The sequence below is a fragment of the Sceloporus occidentalis genome, unplaced genomic scaffold (genome assembly GCF_023333645.1).
Source record: "Sceloporus occidentalis isolate IW3139 unplaced genomic scaffold, rSceOcc1.0.p SCAF_171, whole genome shotgun sequence".
Lineage (NCBI taxonomy): Eukaryota > Metazoa > Chordata > Lepidosauria > Squamata > Phrynosomatidae > Sceloporus > Sceloporus occidentalis.
The window spans coordinates 903,463-922,933 of record NW_028317151.1 but is presented as its reverse complement, the minus strand read 5'-3'; the positions used below and the strand labels follow the sequence as shown (position 1 = coordinate 922,933).

General features: G+C 43.1%; 1 protein-coding gene across 2 annotated transcripts in view; it reads left to right on the top strand.

Annotated features, from left to right (window-relative positions):
• LOC149279321 (GATOR1 complex protein NPRL3-like) overlaps positions 1–19,471 on the top strand; it is a 111,210-nt gene that overhangs the window by 84,229 nt on the left and 7,510 nt on the right. The window lies entirely within an intron of this gene.

Sequence of the window (19,471 nt, the reverse complement as noted above, 5' to 3'; positions counted from 1 at the left end):
TCCCCAGCCAGCCCCCCTCCCTTGTGTATTGATGCCCCCTTTTGCATTGTTAATGACCCTTGTATATTGAACCCAGCCACCCACCCCCCACCTTTGTGTATTGATTTATGTGGTGCCCCAACCACCCTGTTGTGTACTTATACCCCCTAGCCACCCCCATTTTGTATTTAATTGTTGTCTCAATGCAGCCACCCCCTTTAAATATGGCTCCCCTTCCTCCTATTACCCCAACTTTTTTATTTTTTTTAATACTTACGTTTTTGCCGCATCCTTCACTGCTGCTGTCCTACAACACGCTCTTCTACCTGTCACGAGGAACTGTTCCTTGTGACTCCGCCCCCTTGAGCAGCCCATCACATTGACGATGTGACGTGCCGCTCAAGGGGGCGGAGTCACACGGAACAGGACACTGGGCGGCACTGTGTAATGATTTTAAAGTGGCCAGCGTGTCTAACCGCCGCTTTAAGACTCGCAGCCACATCGGCTGCAATGGTGTGCCGGCATTAAATGGGCGGCCGCGCGGCCGTTTAATGTACTGCCTCCGCGACTATAAAGAAAAAAAAAAGACGGCGTTTCAATTGGGGGGGGCACAGCATGCTGCCTCTGGCCCCCCCCTGCCGACGCCACTGCTTACACACACATACATACATGTACACTGCCCTCACACAAACACACGCATACATACATGTACACTGCCCTTACTCACAGACACACACACATGTACACTCCCCTTACACACACACACACACACATACATGTACACTGCCCTTACTCACATACACACACACACATGTACACTGCCCTTACACACATATACATGTACACTGCCCTTACACACACACACACACACATGTACACTGCCCTTACACACCAGCTAACAAATACCTATACTGCTCTTACACACCGGCCCATACACACACACAAGCTTACAAACACATATATACACATACACTGCCCTCACACCCCTTTCTCCCCATCTCCCATCATCCTTCTGCCTCCATCCTGTATCCTGCATCCTGTGGTGGGAGCGTAAGGTCTGTCACTTCAGACCTCGCTTTACTACTCCCTCATCACTACGCACCGCCTCTTGCTGCAGAGCGCAGGAATGACGTCATATCCCCGCACTCAGCATTATTTGCCAGCGGGTATTGATTAGGGAGCAGGAAAGCAAGGTCTGAAGTGACAGACCTCGCGCTCCCTAATGTTGAGCCGACTAGAGGGAGATTGCAATCTCCCAGCCAGTCTGCAGCTGATGATCGGATGGCTGTGCGCCCCCTTCAGCTGAACCTAAGGTGAGTACGGATCTCGTCTCACCCTTCCTCTGCCCCTGCATAGCGGGACAGAGGAAGGGATAGGCAGGACAGAGACCCAGAATCTGGACCCCCTTAGCTTATTCCTTGTTCCCCCCCTCCACCGAATTTTGAATCCCTCCATTTAAACGTATGGGCTCCCTGGGCAGTTGCCCAAGTGCCCTTCATTCTGGGAAGCCTCTAGAATAGTAGCGTATCTATAAGGAGGGGCGAGCAGAGAGGCTGCCTCCCATGGGCCAGTCTTCAGGGCTGCACCAAGGCATCTGCAAGATTGTGATCTCCCCAACCGGCCCAACATTAGGGAGCACGAGGTCTGACATTTCAGACATCGGCTTCTGTGCTCCCTTATCACTACGCACCGGCAGTTGATACCGAGCGCCAGGATATGATGTCATCCCCACTCTCTGCATCGATAACCGGCACATAGTGTTAAATGTGGGGCAAAAGGCATTTCCGTAGGCAGAGTGCGCTATGAAATGCCTTTTAACCCCCTTAATGCCACTCTACCACCAGAAATGCCATGTACCTCCCTATATGCCACTCTGCCCCATAATATGCATTTTAACCCCCTAAATGCCAGAGTGGCATATAGGGGTATAAGGGATTTCTGGAGGCAGAGTGGCACATAGATGGTCAAAAGGCATATCATGGGGCACAGTGGCATATAGAGGGTTAAAAGGCACATCATGGGGCACAGTGGCATAGAGGGGATATAAGGCATTTCTGGGGCAGAGTGGCAAGCCTGGGGGCAGATGTGCATAACTGCGGGGGGCAGGTTGGAAAAAAGGAAATAAAAACAAAATATTTTTCTCAATCATAGCTTTTATTAAAAAAAAAAAATAGTTCACATAGTTTACATGAATTAACATTTACTGGTAAAACTGTTTTCCTATATCCAGGCTTTTTCTTTTTTTCTGAAATTAATATTCAGATTTTGAGGGGTCATCTTATAATCAGATACATAGTATATCGTTTTTTCAGCGGCATCATTCAGTGGTGGAACTTATTAGTGCCCCCCAGTTTTTACTGTGGTTTTTTTATGTGCCCCCATATATATCATCTGTCCGGTCTGGTAGGTTACTGTCTCAACTGTCTCCCCCTTTCTTCTCCCTCACTAGTAAACTATTAATTTTATATCCGACTTTGCTTGCTTTCATAGATCCTCATGCCATCTGTTGTCCCCCCAGAGCTACAAACTCTGCTTGGCAGTTCCCCAAACCCCTGCGACTGAGTCCCTGTGCTATACAGTTTTGCTGTATTCCGAAAGTCAAAAAATAAATTAGAGAGAGGCACTCATATAGCTTCAGCAGACACCTTCCATATTGTGTATTGTAGGTGTCTGCTGTTACTGCTTGACTGTCTCCTTTCACCTTTAACCTCAACCGTAAATCTTGGTTCTCTGACTCCAACTCCTTTATTTAGTGCTTTTATCCCCAACCAGCACTTCTCTTTAACTAGTCTCCTTCCTGCTGTGTAGGCATCTAGCAATATTTGGCAGTTGCTCATTCCTGCTAGACTACTTGCTATATTCAGAAGTTCCTCCTGGTACTGGGTCCTTGTGCTGTACAGATTTGTCTCTTTGTTGTTTGGAGTTCTGTCCTCTACTCTCTAAGCTCCATGACCCTCAGTGTGTGTGTTTATATGTGCGTGTGTGTGTGTGTGTGTGTGTGTGTGTGTGTGTGTGTGTGTGTGTATATATATATATATACGCTCCCTTCCCATTTAGCATGAGGCTGTTGTTCGGTATGTTATTAGCACATTTATTTCTACAGTTTCTCACAGACCCCTCATTTTCCTTTCAACTTTTTCTAAAGCTGCAGTGCTCCCCCCGTATCTTTCTGTTCAGGCAAGATTCCTTTTCTTTAGGTCTCCATCCTTGCCTGTTTCTCTCAAGGCCGAAGGATTAGCAAACACATCCTTACCTCTTTCTTAAGAGGCTGAAAGTATAGCACACCCCTATTTACCTTTTTTGCAAGAAGCCGAAGGATTTAGCACACCTCCTTAGCTCTTTTTGCGAGAGGCCGAAGGATTCGTTTTCAACCCTCAGCATACACGAGTCATGCACTAGTTTTAATTTCCTCTTTTAGGATTATTTTTACTCCTTTACCCTAGATTCCAATGGTATAAGGAGTAGTTTCATTTAATTATTTCATAGAACATTCACGCAGTAAGTTACTTTAACTTACTTTCACTCCATTTTAAATTCAGGTTTTAATCAACAGCTTATGCGGTTATGTGTTCCCTCTCTTGTTCCCACACCTCAGAGCTGTCCATGCTCACTTCTACAGTAGACAATATCCTTTCAAGGATTGCCCATTTGGAAATGTTTCTGTATCTCTTACCACATGCCAATGCATCTCAAATTATTTTTCCAATACCAAGAGTCTCTTCTTATATCTTTCCTTGTTTGCTGTAACCCACATGGTACCCAACCTTGTATTTGCAGGGACATAATTATAGACAATACATCAGCTTGATTTCCCTGCTAAAAGATTTCCAAGAAATAGAAGAAAATAAAATGAAGAGGTGTGGCCTTCTGTATTTTCAGAGACACCCTTTGCATAGCTCACCCTCATTGCAGGCAGGAACTCATCCATTATGTACAATGTAGTTGCCATTAATATGACAATTTTGGCCATCTTTGATTGCCACTGCTACCTCTTAGCCAACAGCAGCTTTATCTAAATTCAATTTGGTTACCAACTGAAGTATCCTAGTTATCAAATATTTCCCAAAGCTCCAAAGCCAATTATATTCATTGTTCCAATTTATGTCCGTTTACAGCTCCATCACCAAGTTAAATCGGGAAGACCCATTGTTTCCTGGTCAACTTTCCAGAGCTATTGGTCCTAAAAATACTGTTACTAAGTTAATACTAATAATTAGTTAATGCTAAGTTACTAACCTTTTAAGAAAATACCAGCTTCAGGAAACACCTATGGAGCCCATTCTTCATTCATACCCTATCAGTAACTGTCTTAGTTATATAACTAAGGTTATCATACTAGTTCCTCTTAATATGAATGTCCTAATGTTCTCTCAGCAGCCACTAAGCCCTCTGGCTAAAGAGCCAGTGGAAATTTTGGTATGGGCTCATTCCCCTACCCTTATCTCCTTTCAAAAGTTCCAATAACTTTACCAAAAACAAATAATTTTTTCAGCCTGGCTGTCAGTATACCACCCTGTTAGCGCAGACTCTGTATTTAGTTATAGGTGTCATATCTGTGGCAGCCTCTAGAGGCCGCCTGTCTGATCACAGCACTGTGTGGACTAACGACCAAACCAGTAGTGATGGGAAGTTCGGATCATTGAAGTGAATCGGATCATTTCGACTTGTTCACTAAAATGATCCGATTCATGATCCGAATCTTCAGATCAGTCGGCGTGACTCACAGGAGTTACTGTTTCCCAGTTTCTCTGTGCAGGCACACTAACGATTGGCCCCGCCCCTTTCATTAGTCAATGAACCCTCCCGTCTGCCTACTCTAGTGATGTCAATGAAGGCAGAGAGTCGTTCAAAGATTCGGATCTTACAGGGATCCGGATCTTACAGGGATTCGAATCATTCAGAGAATATCACCATACTTTTATAAATAAATACATTAACCTCTTAACAGCAATCCACGTACATGTACGGGATTGCCGTGCAACGAGATGACAATGCCCGTACATGTACGGGCTGCCGTTAAATAGCTGCATCGGCAGCTTTGCAGCATCCACGGAAGCCTCACAAGTGAAAAATGACCGTCGCCGCACCGATCATCAAAGATCACGGCGGCGCCCAGCTAAAACAGCTTAGGAAGCGATCGGAATCATGCAAGGTTAATGGAGCCCAGCTCACTAATCAGTGATTAGTAAAAAAAAAAAATGTAACAAAAATGTCTAAAAAAAAAATATATATATATATATATGGTAACATGTAAAAATCCCCACTGTCACCAAAAAAAAAAAAGTTTTTAATAAGCAAGTCCTAAAATTCTTTATCTTTACAAAAATTCCACCATGGAAAGAGTTAAAATATTGGCATTACAAATGCCCATAGGGTGTCTCGTATTAAAAAAATGCACGAGTTGATGGGATAAATTGAATTGGCCGGGTTCAAAGATGTCCCAAATATGGGACATGGGGGCAGTAGGATCAGATGTCTAAATGGCATAAAAATACACACCTCACAAAGGCGGCCTTTTACCTCCCAAATAACCCTACAAACCCATGCATGTGGGGTATCGCTGCGCTCAGGAGATGTTAATGAACACATATTGGGGTGTTGTTTGACATGGACATATACCAGGAGCGATAAATTTATACCTGAAGTACAACATGTGTGAAAAGTTTCACAAAGGCTGGTGGTAAAATTAGTGCATGGAAAGGGTTAAAATACCAGCATTTCAAATACCTTGGGGTGTCTGGTTTTTAAAAATATATGATTTGATGTGGTAAATTGCATTGGCTGGCTTCAAAGATACCCAAAATGGCTCATGGGGGGAAGAATTACCAGATTTGGAAAAAATGGTTTTGAAATAGCAAAACGCTACCTGTACTTATTGTGCCAAAAACATTGGGTATTTCTACAACTCAGGACAAATAGTGGAATCTATTTAGCAGGTTTTTTCATTCGTTTTTGCAGATGAGTAAAAGTTTTTTGTTTAAAAAGCGAGAAAGTTATTTTTTTTTACAAAAAATCCCAATATTTTATATTTTTTTTAATAATAAATTAGATGATATGATAAAATTAATGGTATCTAAAGAAAGCCCTGTTTGTCCTAAAAAAACAATATATAATATGTGTGGGAGCACGAAATGAGAAAGAAGAAAATCACAGCTAAACAGTAACACTGAAAAACGTTAAGAGCCATTGTCCAGCAATATACTACGAGTAATAACCCCTACTGTCCTTAAGGGGTTAATAATCACTGCCTCCAAGATTTAGATTCCCCCTATACCTCTAACTGCACCTCAAGTTAACTTTATTAAATTAACCCTCAGCATTAAATTAACCCTTACCACCCCATCAACCATAACTGCTCCTAAAATTAACCCTAAAGACCCCATCAACCATAACTGCCCCTAAATTAACCCAAAACACCCCATTAACCATAACTGCCCCTAAATTAACCCGAAACACCCTATTAACCATAACTGTTAATGGGGTATTTAGGGTTAATTTAATTAATTTAATAAAGTTAACTGAAGGTGCAGTTAGAGGTAAAGGGGGAATCTAAATCCTTGGGGTAGTGATTATTAATGTATTTATTTATAAAAGTATGGTGATGTTCTCTGAATGATTTGAATCCCTGTAAGATCCGGATCCCTGTAAGATTCGTATCATTTGAATCATATGAATCATCATTGAATCATTCGAATCTTTGAACGACTCTCTAACTCTGAGTCATCGTTCCTCTGTGAATTAATGAGCTGTAACCTGATCCCAGAGTATGTGTCTGAGTGCTCTGCAGATGACTTGCTCTAGGATCAGGTTACAACTGCATGATTCACAGACTGAACTGCTACAAATGAATCGTTCAGTCTACTGAACCGATTCATCCGGATCACTAAAAAGATTTGGATCAAATGAACCATTTGTTCATGATCCGGACATCACTACAGACCAGTTGTATCTCCTTACCTGGGTGCAGCCCTCCCACTTAAGTACCAATTGATTCCTCCATTCTGGGCCTTTGCATTGCAGTTTATCTGACCCTGTTCTCCTGCTAGCCACATTCTGTTTTGGATTAACCTGTTGTGGCCTGGCTTGCTGATTTTCCCTTGGTTCCTGATCTGGTTTTTCCACTGCCCATGTTGACCCGGCTTGTTCTGACTCTACTCCTGGATTCTGATTTGCCTTTGACCCGGCCTGCTTGACTACGTCTGCCCTGTCTGAGGGCTCCCTGCCGTGTGTCCAGTGCCCTGCTTGTGGACTTTCAGCCATGTTCCAGAGAGTGGCTCTGCCAATCCAGTTGCAGTACTATATTGTTCCCGACTAGGGGGCTATTGTGCTGTACATCTGCCTTTGTGCCTGTATCCTGTTTGGTTGTGTCTGCAGCCTGTAATTGCCTGTCTTGCCAGCTTCTCCAGTACAGACCATATTTTATTACTATTCAGCCTGTGGCATCTTTCATTTTGCCTGTCTATACCTTCTTTCTAGTAATATCGTGGGGTAAAAACTGAGCCTCTGGTATCCCCTGTAACTGGGTTCTTACCTGACATGCTTACCGGAGCCCTGACACCCTTATTTTTTCCAGATAAGAATCCCTTCAATGTTATCTTAACTGGTCTAGCAGAATCATTCCCTACAGCAGATTTTTCATTTTTCCTGTTCTCGGTCCCTGAACCCTGTAACGCTGACGTACGTGCCACATATGATTTCATCATGTAGGTCAACTTTCTAAAACACCAAAACCCCTTAGTTTCCTCCTCCTAAATCTCAGACCCCTCTGTAAATCGTGATTTTTCAGCAGTTTACTTTGATTAACATTTTGCAGACTCATGGCCCCCACAGACCTTTCCAGTAAATTGTAGAAAAGACCCCTAAGTGCTGGGATTTATGACGTTAACCTGTCTGGCTTTCCTTTAAATATTACCAATTCTTCTTTGTATAGAACTCCACTTACACCAGTGGCTTAAGACAATATGTTTATTAAAATAAATATAAGTGAAGTGTCTGAAAATACAAGGATCTACTACACTATGCTGATGACTGCATGTGTGGATGTAAAGGAAGGGGTGTCCATGCCACCTTAATGTTATCCCCACCACACCTTTATAGCGATAGTGCCTCACCATAAAATAAATTAATTAGATTTATCTAATAAAAACCATGTACATACTGCCTTTATAGCATTAGATGCTGAAAAGGCATTCGATCGGGTGGATTGGTTATTTCTGGAGGAAACACTAGAAGTTTTTGGTATTTCACGACAATTCAGAAATAATGTTTTAGCATTGTGAATGTCGGCAAGAAATCTGACGACACCAGTTCAATGAGTTGAGTAAGCAAGAGCTTCTTTATTCAAGTGCGCACAGGGGAGAGTCCAGTTCGCAGACTTCTCTACCCCTCCTTAATTTTCTAACAATATATAGGCAAAGAAGCGCAAACAGTTATTAGCATATTGTCTAGCCATCTGTTGGTATATTTACTTTGATTTGCTGACACACACGGTTTAAAGAGGTCAAGAAAAATACCCCCCACCCCAGACATGTGAAATCTTTACTTACAGAAGGTCAAGAAAGGGACAACTTGTCCTTTGTCGTGGCGGACTCTGATTCTTTTGCAACAAGGCACTTAGAGCAAAGAAAACATACGAAAACATACCATATGTACACATTCTTCCGAGACACAAACAAGACATAAGTAAACTAAGAAATGAGGTAGACAGGTGATTGTAGTGTTATCTTATCTGCTATCAGCAGAATAAGCAATGAGGTAAAGATCATTGTACTGACATCCAGAATCAGCAAAATTCTTCAACTTCCACAGTCCCCCCTTTTTATTCTTACGGACTCACTGTAAGAATCAATTTCTTCAGAGTCCAGTGGAGTTATAAGTTGGCAAATTCCATAAGCCTTGCTCCTTCTCATATTGATCTTCAAACATGTCACTGTACAAAGTCTCTAGGGGAAACTCATCAAGTGGGAAGTCATCATCATATTTCTGCTCCTGGATCTGTGGCATTGCTCTTGTTGGTCCGAGACATTTTTGAATAAGTGTTTTGCAACAAACAACAATTACATAGATACATATAAAAGCCACAAGCAACAAAAACATACCAGACATCAGCTTTGCTCCAAGTGAACCAAATAGTCTGCCCAGACCAAAAGGATCCCAAGTAGTCTCCCTAGATCTAAGTCTTTCCTAAAGTTCGCTCACCTTTTCCATATCATGTTCTATGGATACACTATTGACTGCAATGTAAACACAACATTTATTTTTTAGAAGCGCACAAACCCCTCCCTTTGAAGCTAATATATAATCTAATGCCATTCTATTCTGCAAGGCAAGCATTCTTATTTGTCTTTGTTCATCATTTAGTTTCCTTATCGCAGCAGTAGTATGATTAAGCATATCATCAAGTACATCAGCTAAAGCATTAACTTTATCATATAATAGACCCACACCCACCATAGGGAATAAGGATCCCCAAAATTTTTCTTCCCAAAGTCCTGACTTAATGTGCGTCTTGGATACAGAGGAAACATCCCGATAATTTCTAACTCTACCTGCCGGTAAAGTATTATGCATTGTAACTGCGGGTACTATTCTTCCTAATAAACAACATCCTACCCAACCTAATGGCAATACTCTATAGGCCCAATTTCCACACAACCAATAAATCCCTACTTGCAGATTGTTTACAAATGTTTGTAATGAGATGTGAGTTTTCTCACTAGATACCATCAGATTAGCAGTATAGGCATAAACTGCAAGAAATTGTGCGGCGACCCAATCACTGGTATTTCCGTACTCTACTGATTCCCAGATGTTATATCCTGTCATATTTAACAATCTGGATAGGCAACCTACTTCTTTACGGGGAGCACCTCTAGACTCATTCCGCCTCATCCATAGGGTCCCACCCGCTGGTCCTACATCCATTAATGGTATTCTCTCAGAACTAATAGGGGCACTAGTTCTACTTGTGCGGATAGTGTAGCTCCTATTAAAATTTATTCCAAAATCATCTCCTGTAAAAGGTATTCCTATCCAAGGGCTCTGCTGAGTATGCGGAATATATCCACAAACCCAACAAGGCTCCGAAACATTAGAAGCATTATACACCTTTCTCAACATTTCTACAAAGGTATTATCTTTTTCCCAAGGAGAAGCGTGCAGATCACGTTTAATTTGTGAATGTATCTTATTCTCTGCTATATTTTTAGTAGGTTCTGATCTGAACACCTGAAAAGGACTGAAAGGAAAAAAGAAAAATTTGCAAATACATTTAGTATAAAACAAGTAACGATAATATACTCAAACATTTTTGCATCTCCTGATGACCTCATTCTTCGTATATTCACGAGGGGCTCTTGCCAATCTCGTTTTATGTTGGTCAACCAGCTGGGATTATTGTGCCCGATGGAATGGTTAATTTAGGAGCATGGATTGGGTTTTGGCACCAATTTAAGATGAGTGCAATGAATCCACGGTGTAATTTCAGCTACCTTTACAGCTGTTTTAGTGATCAGTAGTACTTGGTATGGACCTTTCCACCTGGGCTGAAGAGTCTTTTTCCGTTGGAAATGCTTTACCAGCACGTAATCACCTGGTCGGATGTGATGAATTGGTTTTTCGTCCTCGGTGTTCGTGCGCACAGCAGCAACCTGGGATTTAAATTGCTCAAGAGATTTTATTAGTTTTTTACAATACATTTCTATTGTGTCATCAGTTAGAGCATGATCATGTCTTAGTAACTCTAGAGTATTAGCAGCTATCATGGGTCGACCCATTATGAGTTCATGAGGAGAACATTTAATAGCTGAGTGTCGGGCATTTCTTATTGACATTAAGGCTATAGGTAATGCATCTGGCCATTTTAAACCTGTCTCGGCACATATCTTGCTAATTTTATTCTTTAAGGTGCCGTTAGCGCGTTCTACTTTTCCTGCGCTTTGTGGATGGTAGGGACAATGTAAATGGTACATAATTCCTAGCCTATGTGCTATCTCTTGCACTATTTCAGCAGTAAAATGATCAGAGTATATATGCTGAGGAATTCCATAGGAATGAGCTCTTGTAGCAACTTTTTAGCAACTGTTAGAGCGTCCGCATGTTGGCAAGGATAGGCTTCTATCCAGCGGGAATATGTACACACCACCACTAGTACATATTGATAATGTAGAGATTTAGGCATTTCAATAAAATTAATTTGCAAATTTTGGAAGTGTCCTCAAGGACAGGGAGTCTTTCCACCTGGGCTGAACAGTGAGGTGGGGGAGCATTAGCTTCCACTTCTCCTTCTGATGTAACTACAGCATACCCAGTACAATGCCTGCCGTCAATATCCATAAATGAGGAACCATCTACAAAGTATTCGATATCAGGGTCAGTCAAAGGTCGCTCATACAATCAGTCGCAAGTAGTTTGTAATTGTTCTATCAAAATCACACAATCATGAGGAGTTCCCTCCTCCTGGTTCTGGCAAAAGAGTGGCAGGATTTAACACTGTGCACAGGTGGACGGTGGCATTGGGTGTACCCTGCAAAACAATCTCGTATTTAGTCAGGCTACTATTAGTAAATTGTGTCGATCGACGGGTTAACAATGCACTCACTGCATGAGGAACCATCACTTTCAGTTCCTGTCCCTGAACTATGGCCTGTGCTGATTCCAGTAAGGCAGCGGCCGCTGCCACAGCCCGCAAACAAGGGGTTAATCCAGCTGCCACAGAATCAAGTGGAGTGCTATAGTAGGCAAGGGGTCTCTCTCTCTCTCCGTGGCTCTGGGTTAGTACTCCAGAGGCATTACCCTGTATTTCATGACAAAACAAAGTAAATGGCATATCATAGTTAGGGAGCCCAAGAGCAGGGGCACTCCAAAAAGCCTCTTTTAACAGAAATTCACCTAAAATAGAAGGAATTAAAATCAGAGGTAATCAATAAATTGACGCTCTTTGCTGACGACATTATTTTGACACTCCCCCATCCTGAAAAATCAATAAAAGAGGTGTTAGAAATGATTAAAGAATACAGTAAATACTCTAACTATAAACTGAATATTGATAAAACACAAATCATTTCTATCTATCAAACGGAAGAACAAACTAAAGTTCTAAGATCATACATAAATGTGGATTGGAGCAAAAACTCCCTTGATTATTTAGGAATACAAATAAAATATAATTTGAAAGAAATGATTAGAGATTAATTATTTAATATTACTTAATAAAATGAGAAAGAAATTACTAGATCGAAATTTCATGGTTGGGGAGATTGAATTCAATAGATGCATACTATATCCCTAAAATATTATATACCTTAAGAGTCATCTTTTTTTAAAATTATATATTTTTTTTTCTTTTTTATGAAGACGAGGATCTTCCTGATGATTACATGGATCAGAAAGCAGGGTTCAATAACCTAATTTTCCTTGTCCATAGAGTGTGTTTTGAGAACCCTTCATCCCTTGCCTGGTCACTACTATCCTGAGCATGGCTTCACGCAGTGTCAGCATTTGGGTTATTAACCCTTTCACGACAATCGACAGGCACATCACGGAAACATCCCATTGTCTACAATCGATGAGCCTCGTATGTCACGACTTAAAAAGGACGTAGAAAGCGATCTACGATTTAGATTACGCTTCCTTCCCCCAAATGTTGCTGTCAAGGCATTCACCAACACACAGATCTGGAGCAGAGGCAGCGGACACCTCATAAACTTTAATGGTGACCCTCTTGGAAACTGGTTTGACTATGACGACACTGACGCCATGTTGCGAGAGGCAAAATATCTCGCAGTGGCGCTTATGAACACTCTCCGGAAAGGTCACAGTGCGTCCTGAGGTGGGCTTTGGTGTGGTTGAATGCCTTGCTATCGAGGCATTTCTGGTGACTGTTGAGGCCATTGGAGTACAATGAAGTAATTGTGTTCAAGAAACCAGTTTGAGATGATATGTGCATTATCTTGCGGGAAGTAGCCATCAGAAGATGGGTACACTGTGGTCATAAAGGGATAGACATGGTCAGCAACAATCGTTAATTTCTAACGATAATTTGTTTTCCCTTAGTCCTAACGGCAGCACAAGAGGAGTATTACTGCCCCTGTGAACAATTAGGACGGGTGACAGGTGAAAATTAATGATTTACACAATTAAATAAGCAATTAACCCCCATTACCCCCCTATAAAGGGAACTCCACCCCTAACCACAGTGTGCTATAACAAGAATAATAAAAAATATAAGAGGGAGGGATATTAGTGTGCTGCGGTTAGGACTAAGGGAAAACAAATTATCGTTAGAAATTAACTATTCCCTTACGTCCTAACAGCACAAGAGGGGAAGTAGCTAGAAGATTACCTATGAGGGAGGGTCTTCCGGCTGAACGACATTCAGAACAGACCGCCCAAAGGCAGTGTCTTCCGAACGTCTTAAATTTAGCCTATAATGGCTTCTAAAAGTCGAGTTAGAACTCCAGGAGGCTGCAGCACAAATATGTTGAAGAGGGATGAGGCCCCTCTCAGCAGCCGAAGTAGCTACCACTCTGGTAGACTGGGCATGGACAAAGGCGGGAGGAGGCAAGCCTTGAGCTGAGAAGGATTCTCTGATGGCTTCCTTTATCCACCTGCTCAGGGATGGTTTATAAGCTTTAGATCCTTTGTTCCTGCCAAAAAACTGAAGAAAGAGATTTACATCTTTGTAGATACATCTGGAGACGTAAGAGTATGTAGAGATTCTTCTTCTGGTGAAGGATCGGGGTGAAAAACAAGTAGAGAAATGACCTGATTAATGTTCTGAAACGAAGGAATCTTCGGTAAAAAAAGCTGGCAGGAACCTTAGGAGAACCCTATCAGGCAGGAATAGGGTATAAGGCTCAAAGGCACACAGAGCTTGCGACTCACCAATGCTCTTGGCAGAGGTGATCGCCACTAGGAAGGCAGCCTTCCAGGAAAGGTACTTCATGTCCACGCTTTCCAATGGCTCGAAAGGGGGAGAGCATAACCCCCTGAGCACGACAGTAAGGTCCCATTGAGGGACTGGTCTCAAGATCTTAAGTTTTAACCTTTCGGCTCCTTTAAGGAACCTCCTGATAAGGGGTTCTTGGGACAGAGGTTTCCCTAAGTCGATATGGCTGAGGTGTGCACTCTGAGTGTAGAGGGAGCCAGGCCTGTATCTAGTCCATCTTGGAAGAACTGTAATATGGAAGAAATGGGGGGATCTGAGAAACCCACTTTGTTCTTCGCATACCATAATGAAAAAGAGCGTCTAATCCGGTTGTAAGCTCTATTAGTAGACTCCACTCTCGAATGAGACAAAGTCCTCAAGACCCCAGAAGAAAGTCCACTATCCTTCAATAGGGAGCTGTCAATCTCCAGGCTGTCAGATTGAGAATTCTCAGATCTAGGTGAGAACCTGTGCCCAGAAACACAGGGTTCTCTGATATTGGAAGCTTCCAGTACAGACCCTGACTCATCCCCATGAGCTGGGTGAACCATGACCTCTTTGGCCAGAACGGAATTATCGCAATAATCGAGGTCTGGTCCTGTCTCATCTTCATCAATACCCTTGGTATCATGGGAATTGGAGGGAAGATGAAGCCAGCCCGAACCTCCAAGGGATGGACAGAGCATCTATCACCCAAGGATTGTCCTCCCTGTATAGGGAGCAGAAGATCTTCACCTTGGCGTTGAACCTCGTAGCCATTTCTGGCATTCCCCACTGAAGAGTAATTTGATGAAATACTTCCTGGTTTAGTGACCATTCGCCTGGAACACTGAGACCCCGACTCAGACGGTCCGCTACCACATTGAGAGATCCCCGAACGTGGTCTGCAGAGAGGTGGGAGAGTTTCTTCTCTGCCCATGATAAGATCATTCTCACTTCCTTGAGAAGAGGTTGAGATCTCGTGCCACCCTGTTTGTTGATGAAATAAACCGCCGTCATATTGTCTGAACGAAATCTGCGGATTTGAGAAGCAAAGTGAAGGAGCGCCAATCTGATTGCTCTGAGCTCTCTGAAGTTCGAAGACATAAGGCTCTCTGATTGGAGAGGGCGTAGGTGCCAAAGGGACTGCATGTGCAGTCGCTGACATGTGCCCTAACATCTTCATAAGCGTTCTGATGGACACCGACAGAGGGGTCCTTAGAGAACTGGCGGCTCTGACAACCCGATTGTATCTGTCGAGAGATAGAGAGAGAGTCATCCGGGTTGAGTCGATTATGAACCCCAGAAACTTCCTGGAAGTGGATGGAACCAACTCGGACTTTTGGTAGTTTACTATCCACCCTAACTGGTGGAGAAAAGCCAGAGCCTGCTGAAGATGAGAATACAGAATTTCTGTAGAAGCGGCTTTTAGAAGCCAATTGTCTAAATATGGGACGATTTCTAGGCCTTCTAGTCTCAAGATTGCCACCACAGCAACTATAACCTTGGTAAAGGTATGAGGAGCAGAGGAGATTCCGAAGGGAAGGGCAGCAAACTGAAGGTGTTTCACTTCGCCACAAAGGGATACAGTCACACGCAGATACTTCCTGTGGGCTTGGCAAACAAGAACATGAAGGTAAGCGTCCTTCAAGTCTATAGAGACCATCACGTCTCCCGGCAGTAAGATATTTATTACAGAGCGGATGGACTCCATGCGGAATTTCTTTCTCGCTATGAACTTGTTCAAATAGCGAAGATCTATGATCATCCGCCAGTCTCCTGTATATAGGCGTGGATAGAAGCCTCTAGGACTCTGTCTCTGGTGCGAGAGAATCCTTGTCAGAACAAAATTCAGACGAGGTAGGGAAACAAAAGGTTCTGGTATGGACCTCTCCCAAGCCTCCAGAAAAAAAGATAGACGACCTCCCACCGGGGGGTCAAGCACTGGAGGAGGGGTTACCTCCGGACTCTCTGGCGCCAGACTCTCAGCGACAAAGGTCCTTTCTCTTCTCATAGGACCCACGGGAGCGACCTGCTCCTCTCTTCTGAGTCCCCTGACGCCATTGGGATCTAGAAGGTCCCTGGGACCTGGATCCTCTGGACTGTCTGCCCCTCCCTCTAGAAGCCTGCTGGGGGAGGGATTTGCCTTTCTTGTCAGAAAGGCCCTCCATGATCCTGTCCAGCTCACTGCCAAACAGCTTGCCAGGTTCGTAAGGCAACCCACAAAGTGAAATTTTGGAGGCGTCCATTTTCCAGGGTTTTAACCATAGGGGTCTCCTTGCAGCAGCAGATAGCGCCATAGATTTGGAGGCTAGCTTCAGATGTTGAGGCGCAGCATCCGAATTAATTTTCACCGCCAGTCGAGCCGTTTTAAACTGCTTCAAGATATCTTCTTGGAACACCTGCATCAATATCCGACTGGATTTGAGACATTCTGGTGCGCAGAAAATTAGTAACCTCACTAGAGGCAATATCCACAGAAGCTGAGGCAAAAGCAGCCGCAAGGAACACTCTGCGCGCCTATCCATGGCATCCTGTAAAGAAGATCCATCATCCGCCGGTACCACGGTCCTCTTGGACATCTTGGCGATGGCCATGTCGACTTTAGGGGAAGGACCCCATGGGCGCTGCTGGTCTACATTAAGCGGAAACATAGATTTGAACCGCTTGGTGATAACCGGACCTTTATCCGGGAATTTCCATTCAGTCTCCTTTAACTTAATAAGAGACTCATCCACTTTGAAGGCCCTTTGCCCTCTAGAGGTGGTTTCTGGAGCTTCCTTAGGGTCAACATCTTGGTCCCCCGACCGGATGGACTTTAGTAACCGTTGGGTTTTCGCAATGGGAAACCAGAACGATGAAGCAGGTTCTTCTTCTTCAGAAGAGTCAAGCTCATCTACAGTGAGATAAGCATCTTCAGACATAGGGACCATCCTAGGAGGGGACTGGGCCCTAGGTCTCTTTATCTGGAGTGTATCCTCAAATCTCTTGATAGAGGATCCAACAAAATCTTTAACCCAAATCATCATATCACGTATATTGGGTTCTGCCTCAGGGGATCTCTGCAACTTGAGCAGCGACTATAAGGGTAAGCATCTTCTAGAGGTGTATCACACCCGCGGCAGGTAATATGCCTGCGCTTGGCAGTGGACTTGCGCCCCTCAGGAGCAGGATCCTCTGGAGTACGGGATGACATCTGCAAAAGAGATGACCAAAATAATATAAAGAGTTTTATTAAACATAAAAATCTTCTTAGTTATACCTACCCTGAGATTGAAAATGCAAGGGAAGGACAACACACAAAGCCAAAGATAGACAGGAGACTCTAGGAAGGCTAACTTAATAGCTGTACCAAGAGACAGCCTAAAGGACACTAACAATAAACGGGAAGCCACACCCCCCCCCCAGAAGTGATGTCTGACGCCACAAAAGAAAATAGGAATCCAAGTAAGAACAAACTTTCTATGGGATTATTACTGCCCCTGAGGGAAAAGAAATGGGTTCCTCCCCCTCAGCAGCTAAAACGAGTACAAGGGAGGCATAGAGAAACTCCAGAACATCACAGACATGAACATAAGCAGCTGGGAGGAGACATCCAAACCAGTCACGTATAGATCCAGCACAAACACACAGATAATGCTGGGTGAAATGAGGCCGTCCTGCAGCACAGCAGGGCAGCAGATAAAAATAGGATACACAATCCAAACAGGAGGGCACCTGAAAAAATGTAAAATAAAGGTTAGCAAGCTAACATAAGGTCACCTGTCCCAATATGTCCAAAGGACAGAAAAAAGCACACTGTGGTTAGGGGTGGAGTTCCCTTTATAGGGGGGGTAGTGGGGGTTAATGGCTTATTTAATTGTGTAAATCATTAATTTTCCACCTGTCCTAATTGTTTACAGGGGCAGTAATACCCCTCCTGTGCTGCTAGTTAGGACGTAAGGGAATACTCAGGTAGGCTGTCACGTTTAAACAATGCTCAATTGGTAATAAGGGACCCAAAGTGAGTAAACAAAATACCCCTCACACCATTACACCACCACCAGGCTGAACCGTTGATACAAAGCAAGATGGTTCCATGCTTCCATGTTTACACCAGAGTCTGACACTGTCATCTGAATGTCGTAGCTGAAATAGAGACTCATCAGACCAGGCATTGTTCTTCCAGTCTTCCATTGTCCAATTTTGATGAGCCTGTGTGAATTGTAGCCTCAGTTGTTCCCCGTTCTGATGCTCGGTTTGAACTCTAGAAAGTTGTATTGACCATGTCTATGTGCCTAAATGTTGCTGCCATGTGATTGGCTGATTAGCTATTTGTGTTAACAAGCAATTGAACATGTGTACGTAATAAACTGGCCAGTGAGCATATATTGTATAAGTGTATATCTTTTTATCACAAAAATTCTCGCCTGAAAAGAGTTAAAATAATGGCATGTTAAATGCCCATGGGGTGTCTAGTTTTAAGAAATGTATGATTTGATGGAGTAAATTGAATTGGCCGGGTTCAAATGTGTCCCAAAAATAGGCACAGACTGACCAGATGTTCCTGAACACATATTGAGATGTTGTTTGACAGTGACATATTCCAGAAGCGCTAAATTCAGGGGAGGGCTGGCTGCCTATGGCCTGGGGGGCAAGTCTAGTCAAGTGGCCCATTGCGCCACCGAATCAGCCCACCATCCATGCCCATCTTTTCCTGATTTTCTAACACGTTGATGTAATGTGATGGGATTGGGAGTACGTCATCAAACGTGCATTATTTTGGTACTTACAGGGTTTAACCCCTTCAGTCCCCTATGGATGTACCAGTACGTCCAAAAAACGCATCCCAAGAATCCCCTATGGACCAGCCCTTCTTGCATAGAGATCGCGGCGTCTGTGCCTCATCGGAGGACAGGATATCCCCTGCAGGGGATATCCTGTCAGACGAACTTCCAGGTTACGTCTGCAGTGACGCAACCCGGAAGGGAATGCCCGATCACGCGATCGGGCCATTTAAAATGTAATAGCTTTCCGGCTTTCATACCGGAAGCTGTTACATCAGATCAGACAGCAGAAAGCCGGCGATGTCGGCTTCAATTGTCAGGGGGGAGTCCAGGCTGTCAAACGCTACAAGAAGGGAATCCATAGGGGATTCTTGGGATGCGTTTTTTGGACGTGCCGGTACGTCCATAGGGGACTGAAGGGGTTAAACCCTGTAAGTACCAAAATAAATGTAAATACTAGGCATATGTGGTGTTTCCAAAAACAGTACAAATACCTAAATACACTTTATTTATTTTTTCCATTTGCACTGGTTATATATAGTTTTTATAGGTGAAACTGTGAAAATATTTCCTTTTTTCCTAATTTTCCCCACATTTTTAGACATTTTTCCTACTAAATGATGGTTTATATATATATATATATATATATATATATATATAATTATTATTTCAAAAGAAAGTCATACTTGTGCTGAAAAAAAACAATATATAATGTGCGCTAAATGAGTTAGCAGGCAATCAGAGTTCAATAATATCATAGCAAAAGCACAAAAACTGCACTGGTCCTTTAGTGCAAACATGTAAAAAAAAAAAAAAAAGG